The sequence below is a fragment of the Tachypleus tridentatus genome, chromosome 12 (assembly GCF_004210375.1).
Source record: "Tachypleus tridentatus isolate NWPU-2018 chromosome 12, ASM421037v1, whole genome shotgun sequence".
Lineage (NCBI taxonomy): Eukaryota > Metazoa > Arthropoda > Merostomata > Xiphosura > Limulidae > Tachypleus > Tachypleus tridentatus.
In genome coordinates, this window is record NC_134836.1 from 130,884,856 (window position 1) to 130,898,148 (window position 13,293).

The 13,293-nt window shown below is 35.6% G+C and overlaps 1 protein-coding gene across 3 annotated transcripts in view; it reads right to left on the reverse strand.

The window, feature by feature from the left end:
* Nucleotides 1–13,293, reverse strand: part of LOC143234703 (amyloid beta A4 precursor protein-binding family B member 1-interacting protein-like) — a 63,298-nt gene that overhangs the window by 31,179 nt on the left and 18,826 nt on the right. For 2 of the 3 annotated variants that reach the window (XM_076472261.1, XM_076472260.1), the window contains exon 1: nt 10,150–10,629. The exons of the other annotated variant lie outside the window; for it this stretch is intronic. The gene's annotated coding sequence lies outside the window, so the exon portion shown is untranslated. Of the gene's footprint in view, nt 1–10,149; nt 10,630–13,293 lie in introns of those variants that run through there. 3 annotated transcript variants of the gene reach the window in all.

A 13,293-nucleotide genomic window follows, 5' to 3' on the forward strand; every position in this document is an offset into this window, starting at 1 on the left:
ATATTTCACTAGGACTGTACATGATGATCTGATCATATTTCACTAGGACTGTACATGATGATCTGATCATATTTCACTAGGACTGTACAGGATGATCTGATCATATTTCACTAGGACTGTACACGATGATCTGATCATATTTCACTAGGACTGTACAGGATGATCTGATCATATTTCACTAGGACTGTACACGATGATCTGATCATATTTCACTAGGACTGTACACGATGATCTGATCATATTTCACTAGGACTGTACACGATGATCTGATCATATTTCACTAGGACTGTACAGGATGATCTGATCATATTTCACTAGGACTGTACAGGATGATCTGATCATATTTCACTAGAACTGTACAGGATGATCTGATCATATTTCACTAGAACTGTACATCATGATCTGATCATATTTCACTAGAACTGTACATCATGATCTGATCATATTTCACTAGGACTGTACATGATGATCTGATCATATTTCACTAGGACTGTACATGATGATCTGATCATATTTCACTAGGACTGTACATGATGATCTGATCATATTTCACTAGGACTGTACATGATGATCTGATCATATTTCACTAGGACTGTACAGGATGATCTGATCATATTTCACTAGGACTGTACATGATGATCTGATCATATTTCACTAGAACTGTACATCATGATCTGATCATATTTCACTAGGACTGTACATAATGATCTGATCATATTTCACTAGGACTGTACATGATGATCTGATCATATTTCACTAGGACTGTACATGATGATCTGATCATATTTCACTAGGACTGTACATGATGATCTGATCATATTTCACTAGGACTGTAAATGATGATCTGATCATATTTCACTAGGACTGTACATGATGATCTGATCATATTTCACTAGGACTGTAAATGATGATCTGATCATATTTCACTAGAACTGTACATGATGATATGATCATATTTCACTAGAACTGTACATGATGATCTGATCATATTTCACTAGAACTGTACATCATGATCTGATCATATTTCACTAGAATTGTACATGATGATCTGATCATATTTCACTAGGACTGTAAATGATGATCTGATCATATTTCACTAGAACTGTACATCATGATCTGATCATATTTCACTAGGACTGTACATGATGATCTGATCATATTTCACTAGGACTGTACATGATGATCTGATCATATTTCACTAGGACTGTACAGGATGATCTGATCATATTTCACTAGGACTGTACATGATGATCTGATCATATTTCACTAGGACTGTACAGGATGATCTGATCATATTTCACTAGGACTGTACAGGATGATCTGATCATATTTCACTAGGACTGTACATCATGATCTGATCATATTTCACTAGGACTATACATCATGATCTGATCATATTTCACTTGGACTGTACATCATGATCTGATCATATTTCACTAGAACTGTACAGGATGATCTGATCATATTTCACTAGGACTGTACAGGATGATCTGATCATATTTCACTAGGACTGTACATGATGATCTGATCGTATTTCACTAGGACTGTACATGATGATCTGATCATATTTCACTAGGACTGTACAGGATGATCTGATCATATTTCACTAGGACTGTACAGGATGATCTGATCATATTTCACTAGGACTGTACAGGATGATCTGATCATATTTCACTAGGACTGTACAGGATGATCTGATCATATTTCACTAGGACTGTACAGGATGATCTGATCATATTTCACTAGGACTGTACAGGATGATCTGATCATATTTCACTAGGACTGTACATGATGATCTGATCATATTTCACTAGGACTGTACATCATGATCTGATCATATTTCACTAGGACTATACATCATGATCTGATCATATTTCACTAGAACTGTACATCATGATCTGATCATATTTCACTAGAACTGTACATCATGATCTGATCATATTTCACTAGGACTGTACATGATGATCTGATCATATTTCACTAGAACTGTACATGATGATCTGATCATATTTCACTAGGACTGTACAGGATGATCTGATCATATTTCACTAGAACTGTACATCATGATCTGATCATATTTCACTAGGACTGTACATGATGATCTGATCATATTTTACTAGAACTGTACATGATGATCTGATCATATTTCACTAGAACTGTACATGATGATCTGATCATATTTCACTAGAACTGTACAGGATGATCTGATCATATTTCACTAGGACTGTACATGATGATCTGATCATATTTCACTAGGACTGTACATGATGATCTGATCATATTTCACTAGGACTGTACAGGATGATCTGATCATATTTCACTAGGACTGTACATGATGATCTGATCATATTTCACTAGGACTGTACATGATGATCTGATCATATTTCACTAGGACTGTACATGATGATCTGATCATATTTCACTAGGACTGTACAGGATGATCTGATCATATTTCACTAGGACTGTACATGATGATCTGATCATATTTCACTAGGACTGTACAGGATGATCTGATCATATTTCACTAGGACTGTACAGGATGATCTGATCATATTTCACTAGGACTGTACATCATGATCTGATCATATTTCACTAGGACTGTACATCATGATCTGATCATATTTCCTAGAACTGTACATCGTGATCTGATCATATTTCACTAGGACTGTACAGGATGATCTGATCATATTTCACTAGAACTGTACATCATGATCTGATCATATTTCACTAGGACTGTACATCATGATCTGATCATATTTCACTAGAACTGTACATGATGATCTGATCATATTTCACTAGGACTGTACAGGATGATCTGATCATATTTCACTAGAACTGTACATCACGATCTGATCATATTTCACTAGGACTGTACATGATGATCTGATCATATTTCACTAGGACTGTACAGGATGATCTGATCATATTTCACTAGGACTGTACATGATGATCTGATCATATTTCACTAGGACTGTACAGGATGATCTGATCATATTTCACTAGGACTGTACAGGATGATCTGATCATATTTCACTAGAACTGTACAGGATGATCTGATCATATTTCACTAGAACTGTACATCATGATCTGATCATATTTCACTAGAACTGTACATCATGATCTGATCATATTTCACTAGGACTGTACATGATGATCTGATCATATTTCACTAGGACTGTACATGATGATCTGATCATATTTCACTAGGACTGTACATGATGATCTGATCATATTTCACTAGGACTGTACAGGATGATCTGATCATATTTCACTAGGACTGTACATGATGATCTGATCATATTTCACTAGAACTGTACATCATGATCTGATCATATTTCACTAGGACTGTACATAATGATCTGATCATATTTCACTAGGACTGTACATGATGATCTGATCATATTTCACTAGGACTGTACATGATGATCTGATCATATTTCACTAGGACTGTACATGATGATCTGATCATATTTCACTAGGACTGTAAATGATGATCTGATCATATTTCACTAGGACTGTACATGATGATCTGATCATATTTCACTAGGACTGTAAATGATGATCTGATCATATTTCACTAGAACTGTACATGATGATATGATCATATTTCACTAGAACTGTACATGATGATCTGATCATATTTCACTAGAACTGTACATCATGATCTGATCATATTTCACTAGAATTGTACATGATGATCTGATCATATTTCACTAGGACTGTAAATGATGATCTGATCATATTTCACTAGAACTGTACATCATGATCTGATCATATTTCACTAGGACTGTACATGATGATCTGATCATATTTCACTAGGACTGTACATGATGATCTGATCATATTTCACTAGAACTGTACAGGATGATCTGATCATATTTCACTAGGACTGTACATGATGATCTGATCATATTTCACTAGGACTGTACATGATGATCTGATCATATTTCACTAGGACTGTACAGGATGATCTGATCATATTTCACTAGGACTGTACATGATGATCTGATCATATTTCACTAGGACTGTACAGGATGATCTGATCATATTTCACTAGGACTGTACAGGATGATCTGATCATATTTCACTAGGACTGTACATCATGATCTGATCATATTTCACTAGGACTATACATCATGATCTGATCATATTTCACTAGGACTGTACATCATGATCTGATCATATTTCACTAGAACTGTACAGGATGATCTGATCATATTTCACTAGGACTGTACAGGATGATCTGATCATATTTCACTAGGACTGTACATGATGATCTGATCGTATTTCACTAGGACTGTACATGATGATCTGATCATATTTCACTAGGACTGTACAGGATGATCTGATCATATTTCACTAGGACTGTACAGGATGATCTGATCATATTTCACTAGGACTGTACAGGATGATCTGATCATATTTCACTAGGACTGTACAGGATGATCTGATCATATTTCACTAGGACTGTACAGGATGATCTGATCATATTTCACTAGGACTGTACAGGATGATCTGATCATATTTCACTAGGACTGTACATAATGATCTGATCATATTTCACTAGGACTGTACATCATGATCTGATCATATTTCACTAGGACTATACATCATGATCTGATCATATTTCACTAGAACTGTACATCATGATCTGATCATATTTCACTAGAACTGTACATCATGATCTGATCATATTTCACTAGGACTGTACATGATGATCTGATCATATTTCACTAGAACTGTACATGATGATCTGATCATATTTCACTAGGACTGTACAGGATGATCTGATCATATTTCACTAGAACTGTACATCATGATCTGATCATATTTCACTAGGACTGTACATGAGGATCTGATCATATTTTACTAGAACTGTACATGATGATCTGATCATATTTCACTAGAACTGTACATGATGATCTGATCATATTTCACTAGAACTGTACAGGATGATCTGATCATATTTCACTAGGACTGTACATGATGATCTGATCATATTTCACTAGGACTGGACATGATGATCTGATCATATTTCACTAGGACTATACAGGATGATCTGATCATATTTCACTAGGACTGTACATGATGATCTGATCATATTTCACTAGGACTGTACATGATGATCTGATCATATTTCACTAGGACTGTACATGATGATCTGATCATATTTCACTAGGACTGTACAGGATGATCTGATCATATTTCACTAGGACTGTACATGATGATCTGATCATATTTCACTAGGACTGTACAGGATGATCTGATCATATTTCACTAGGACTGTACAGGATGATCTGATCATATTTCACTAGGACTGTACATCATGATCTGATCATATTTCACTAGGACTATACATCATGATCTGATCATATTTCCCTAGAACTGTACATCGTGATCTGATCATATTTCACTAGGACTGTACAGGATGATCTGATCATATTTCACTAGAACTGTACATCATGATCTGATCATATTTCACTAGGACTGTACATCATGATCTGATCATATTTCACTAGAACTGTACATGATGATCTGATCATATTTCACTAGGACTGTACAGGATGATCTGATCATATTTCACTAGAACTGTACATCACGATCTGATCATATTTCACTAGGACTGTACATGATGATCTGATCATATTTCACTAGGACTATACAGGATGATCTGATCATATTTCACTAGGACTGTACATGATGATCTGATCATATTTCACCAGGACTATACAGGATGATCTGATCATATTTCACTAGGACTGTACAGGATGATCTGATCATATTTCACTAGGACTGTACATCATGATCTGATCATATTTCACTAGGACTATACATCATGATCTGATCATATTTCCCTAGAACTGTACATCGTGATCTGATCATATTTCACTAGGACTGTACAGGATGATCTGATCATATTTCACTAGAACTGTACATCATGATCTGATCATATTTCACTAGGACTGTACATGATGATCTGATCATATTTCACTAGAACTGTACATGATGATCTGATCATATTTCACTAGGACTGTACAGGATGATCTGATCATATTTCACTAGAACTGTACATCACGATCTGATCATATTTCACTAGGACTGTACATGATGATCTGATCATATTTCACTAGGACTATACAGGATGATCTGATCATATTTCACTAGGACTGTACATGATGATCTGATCATATTTCACCAGGACTATACAGGATGATCTGATCATATTTCACTAGGACTGTACAGGATGATCTGATCATATTTCACTAGGACTGTACAATCAATGAAGTATGTATGATATCAAGTATGTATGGTGTGAGGTATGTATGGTATGAAGTATGTATGGTGTGAGGTATGTATGGTGTGAAGTATGTATGGTGTGAAGAGTGTATAATATGAAGTATGTATGATATGAAGTGTCATATGGTATGAAATATGTACGATATGAAGTATCATATGGTATGAAGTATGTATGGTGTGAAGAATGTATGGTATGAAGTATGTATGATATGAAGTATGTATGGTGTGAAGTATCATATGGTATGAAGTATGTATGGTGTGAAGTATCATATGGTATGAAGTATGTATGGTGTGAAGTATCATATGGTATGAAGTATGTATGGTGTGAAGTATGTATGGTATGAAGTATATATGGTGTGAAGTATGTATGATATAAAGTATCATATGGTATGAATTATGTATGATATGAAGTATCATATGGTATGAATTATGTATGGTGTGAAGTATGTATGATATGAAGTATGTATAATATGAAGTATGTATGTTATGAAGTATGTATAATATGAAGTATGTATGTTATGAAGTATGTATAATATGAAGTATGTATGTTATGAAGCATGTATAATATGAAGTATGTATGATATGATAAATTATTAATCGAGGAAACGGGCAAATTTGCATATTTTCATTTACATAAGGTCTGAATAAAACAACATATGAATGAAGATTTACATGTATTTATACTAAAGTTATACGAAAAGGTTAAGTGAGTAGTTTTTCGAGATTTGCGACTGTAATGTAAATCACCTTCACGTATCAGCCCCAAAATATAGTCTCCCATAATGTTTTCGTCATACGCTCCTTGGTAGCGACGTTCAAAGTTCGGTATAACTTGGTAAAAGTGCTCACCTTGCTCCTCTGAGTATGCTCCCATGTTCTCCTTGAATTTATCAAGATGAGCGTCAAGGATATGGACTTTCAGAGACATCCTAAAGTCCATTTTACTGTAACTCTTCACCAAAGCCTCAACCAGTTCCACATAATTTTCGGCCTTGTGATTGCCCAAGAAGCCCTGAACCTGAGGCGACAAAGTTGCCCCAAGCTTTTTTCTTCCTTCCTACTAAGCTTCTTACGGAATTCTGTGCACTCCAAGATCTTTATTTGTGGTCCAACGAAGACACCAGCTTTGACCTTTGCCTTAGACATCTTAGGGAAGAAGTCTCGAAGGTACTTGAGGGCTGCAGATTCCTTATCAAGAGCTGTGACAAATTGTTTCATGAGACCCAATTTTATGTGCAATGGTGGGAACAACACCTTCTGGAGGTCCACTGGTGGCTCACACTTGACATTGTGCCTCACCACAAAGAACTCGGTCCGTTGTGGCCAGTGCTTCCTGTTGTAGTGCGCTGCGGAGTCCCTGCTGTCCCAAAGGCAAATATAACAGAGACCCATCATTTTGAAGTCTTCGATAACCTCCCAGCCATACTCATACTTCAAGGCTTCTAGCGAGGCCTTGACGCTGTTGTATTTCTCTTTGAGGTGCATCGAATGAGCAGCACAGAAACTTCTGTATCAGCTACTCAGCACTGAATCTACCTGGAATGTTCTGGAAAACTGGTAACTTTAAAAATTTCATCACCCCACAACACAAAAGCAAAGTTTGAAGAGAAAAATAAGTCTTTTCCATTTACTTTAAGCATAACCAATTGAGAAATAAGACTTTCTGCCCAGGAACAAGAAAAAGTAAAAATTTTGTTACATAGTGTTATTTAACAAAAATTTAAAAAACAGGGTTCTTCAAAGATGCGCGAGAAGAAAGTAAACATTTTCATTTGTTGAAATAGTTATTACTTTTAGCTATAGGTTGGAATACGATACACAAAACTGCACAGATGAAGGAGCTCACCCGCCATGACAGAGGTCTTTATTACAACAAAGGGGCTTCTGATGAATTAGTTCAATAGCAGGGTTGTTCGCGCATGCTCAAACGTTCTCATCACATCCTGAGACTAGCAACCCAAACACAACACTTCATTTTATTAGAAAGAATACTACTGAAACCGGCGCTTAACTTTTCCAAGCATTCTGAACTCCAACAGTAACTCATTGTGAACAAACCAAAGGACTTCTGTAAAACTGACAACAACGAACTGTTGTCATCTTTTGCCACCACGCAGGAGTAGTTAAGTGAAATATTTATGAAGTCTCCTGAAAATAAATTGTGGGTGTGATGTTGGTACCCTGAAACTTATTATTTATTGATATATATAGAGGAACAAAATGCCGAACGTAAAACATATAAATTACATCATAGCAATAAGCTGTGGGTTTTTCCATTCAAATCCAAACATAATGAAAATCACATTTCTTGTTTTATTTAGTATATCACTCCTATACCAGTGGAGGAAACTTTGTTTTCATGTTGTGTTCACGATTAGAATAATTATTAATTTAATGGTAATAGGTAATTATGAAAGTGTTAATAAGCTAGAAATTGTTTGAAACAACTAGGGTTAATTAGTCATTTCATGCATTGTTAGTATCTCCATACTCTGGATTATTATATTAATAAAATATCTTTTTATACGAAGGGAAGGTACAGTCTGTGTGATATTTACGTTGCAACATGACACAATACACTTATGTGGTTCGGGTACCTTTACAAAGAAATGCAAGTTTGAAAGACGTGCACACATTTGTTTATCTTCACTAGCTTTACTAAAAATTGTTGAATAATACAGAAACAATATCTTTCTATAGTGGAACCTCACAGTTCAAACAACTAATAACTGACAAATGAAACCAATGCTCGGTTTACTTCATGGTGCGGAAAGTATTAAAACAAATGACGTTTCATACGCTGAAGTTACATACTAATCATATAGCCCCCAATGGCTCAGCTGTATGTCCGCGAACTTACAACGCTAAAAACCAGGTTTCGATACCCGTGGTGGGCACAGATAGCCCATTGTGTAGCTTTGTGCTTAATTCAACAACTACAACTAATCATATATATACGTGTTGGTGTAACTTTACATTGTAATATGGTAGTAATTACAAACAAAGCATGTTTTCATCCCCATTATTGTCAAGTGTTACGTCATAATATACAACTAATATTTTGACTCTACAACCTAAAATAATATGCTTCAAACAGTATATTTCCTGGCGAAGTCTCGTAATGACGGACAATGAGTGTTTTTTTTTAGTTTCAGATAGATGATGGTAGCCAACAACAAAACTTATATTTTATATTTGATTACTTCAAATTCATCCTTCCTGCACGAATATTCGAACCATCAGTTCATCAATATACCTCATGTTAGTAACAATTCACACTATATTGTTATGATAATTACACCGGTTTAACACGCTGCTAGAATTGTCCACTGTATTTTTATAATAAGCACAAACATTTAACACAGTACATTAATTACATAAATTCAACGATTTTTGATGTGGCACACGCTGTTATAACTTTATCCAGTTTCTACAATAATTATATAACTTCAACAATAACGAGGTAGTAATATATATAATTATATTACAACAATATAAAACCCAAACTACAACAATATAAACATTCCCTGCTACCCGTTATACAAGACGTTGCCAGTAAGAATGATAGATAGCACAGCCACAGAAGTGGTTCAGCTTCGTACGTTCGTAACAGTACAACACCCGCACAAACGACTTAGCTACCAACCAACTGCATTAGGTTAATATCTTTTGAACACCTCGACTCGGGAAAAATGAAAAAAAAAAATTAATTTTAAAAAATTTTAAAGAAAGGTATTTTTAAGCTTGTAACGTCAACTCATAATAATACACATAACAGGAATATTATCTAAAACTAACTGTAATTTAGTTGCTTCGAATAAAGATAACTAAAAACTTACTAAGAAAACCTACCCGGTTCTTTTAGCTTGTATTTTTAGTTCAGCTCCATCTATCTTCTGATAGACGAAAACTAGTGGCTAAGTATTGAGCTCTGTATACTCGTTACGTTTTAACTCCAAACTCGTCAACGTAGTAGACCACCACGTCCCTATGGGTGAAATCCTTTATTCCAAACGATTCTGTTGGATGTTTCCTCAATGCTCCTTAATCTTAGGTTTAGTGCTCCACTCCACCACTCTTTTACTTTCTACCCTCAATATCCTCATTACTTGAAGGATAGAGGCAGGGCCGTGAGTTTAACACAATGCCATGGCAACCATTGCACGGGACAGCACGAGGAAACGAAGCAGTTTACACGAGAGAAGAGCGTAATCGCTCAAACGTTACGATCAGAGGTCGTGTTAGTCCGACAATATCTACAAAGGAGACTACAGATGGAGTGCTACAGCTTCTACTGTGTATTACATTATGGTTGCCAGGGGAACAAATCTCCCAATACAGCGATACAAAAATCCTCGAATTATCTCAAAGCATACATTGTAAGTAAAGTAACAAAAGGAAAGACGTCTCAGTTAATCTGTACGAAAAAGATAAATAAAACAAGTGTAAAAATCAAACACTTTTGAAAGCACCAAATACGGCTTTACCCTAGAAAAACTGTATTATTCCGAGAACTAGTAAGTGATTACATGCTTTGTTAAACCATTAAGAGGCATCTAACGAAACGTCTACAATGTCTTAAAGAATATACCGTTCATAACTGTAGCGCATATAAAGAACCTATTTTAATTTGTGATTTTCAAACATATAATTTATAATATATTATAGTGTATTTCCTGTGGTGTTGTGTTAGGTGCCGGGTAACAAAATATTGGGAAGTCGGTTAATTCTTTATCCTATGATTATCAGTGTGGTTCTCATGGGTTTTAACCCACATTTCTATATTTTTTATATACCTAACTGAACAATTCAATTGTTGGTTAGAGAGTCCATAATAACCACATGAACCATAAAACATCAATATCCTACTAATTACTGTTTGAAGCCCTCTATAGGTGATAAACAAAATGAATGATTTCGCCGAATTTCTTCCATTAGTTTGCTTTTAATGAAAATTCTAAACAATAAAAACAAACAAATCAATATAATACAACATATGTACCCAACCGGTAATAGTCTGTGTTTTTTAAGCTAAAATTATTTAAATATAGATAAAACATTGGCCCGGCATGTCCAAGCGTGTTAAGACGTGCGACTCGTAATCTGAGGGTCGCGGGTTCGCATCCCGGTCGCGCCAAACATGCTCGCCCTTTTTAGCCGTGGGGGTGTTATAATGTGACGGTCAATCCCACTATTCGTTGGTATAAGAGTAGCCCAAGAGTTGGCGGTGGGTGGTGATGACTAGCTGCCTTCCCTCTAGTCTTACACTGCAAAATTAGGGACGGCTAGCACAGATAGCCCTCGAGTAGCTTTGTGCGAAATTCCAAAAACAAACAAAACAAACAGATTAAACATTATTCTTACGACAAAAATGGAAACTACATAACTCAGGAGATAACGTCACATACAGAAAAGTAGTCCAAAATCCCAAGTTACACGAATCACATAGTCATACAATATTTTTACATCACTGGAAATTTTTACAGCCGGTAGACCAGATCTAATGACAATTTTCACAAGGGTACTAAAACACTACTGAGGCTTGTAGTAAAAAAAACACGACACATTACAATGAGGACAGATATCAAACAACAATTGAAAAAACAGATTACAATGAGGACAGATATCAAACAACAAATGAAAAAACAGATTACAGTGAGGACAGATATTAAACAACAATTGAAAAAACAGATTACAGTGAGGACAGATATTAAATAACAATTGAAAAAACATATTACAGTGAGGACAGATATCAAACAACAAATGAAAAACCAGATTACAGTGAGGACAGATATTAAACAACAAATGAATAAAACAGATTACAGTGAGGACAGATATTAAACAACAAATAAAAAACAGATTACAGTGAGGACAGATATTAAACAACAAATAAAAAAACAGATTACAGTGAGGACAAATATTAAACAACAACTGATAGATAGATTACAGTGAGAACAGCTAGTAACCAACAATGGAAAAGATAGTGATAACAAAGATAAATCTTTGGCTACTTTACCGATTCATGGGATAATCTGATTTCACTATTTCTCTCATAATGTTCCACAACATCACTGATTTCTAGTTTCACAGCCTGGCTTCATGAGCCACAGGTCACATAAACTAAGTGAAATATGTTTATTTTCCAGAAAGAGGGCTTAAAAGCAAATGCAGGAGTCAGCTGTTTTAACCCTTATACCACATGCAGTAGTGTGTTGTCTGTCAGTATATCAATACTAAAATGACATCACATAACTGACCTTGATGTCATCAGCAAAACTTGTGCATACCATGAATCACGAGAAGAATTACAAATTCTATGTCCTACAACACAGCATAACTCAATTTTGGTTTTATTTACTCTTGAAACAGAACACCTTCAGTGACCCTGCAGAGATACATCTAATATACAGATGGCTCTACTGTAAGTAGGACACTCAGCTGTGACATCAAGTTGATGTATTAGATACATGGAACGTAGCCTTGAAGCAGATATCTCGAGTTAAAATCTATCTCTAGTCCATTATTAATCATGTGATACACTTCACTAAGCAACGTGAATTGCTTACCTTATTCTGTCAAATGTTAGTCTACAAAAGACGTGGAGTAGTTGAACCCCAGTATCAGGGATACTGTAGCGGGGTACAAGCTACCTGTACCCCAGTATCAGGAATAATGTAACAGGGTACAAGCTACCTGAACCCCAGTATCAGGGATAATGTAGCAGGGTACAAGCTACCTGAACCCCAGTATCAGGGATAATGTAGTAGGGTACAAATTATTTCTCCACTACTGTGTTACCCTTACTTTTAAAATGTGTGTTAGTGATACTTACGTGTGCGGCACACGAAGCCACATTGTGGGCTACCTGTACTGCGCCCACCGTGAGTTTGAAATCGATTTTTAGCATTATAAACACTTAGACTTGCTGCTGAGTAAGCGTGGGACGGGAGATGGGCAAAACAGAAACCACTGGAAAATGTATAAAAGACACATAAA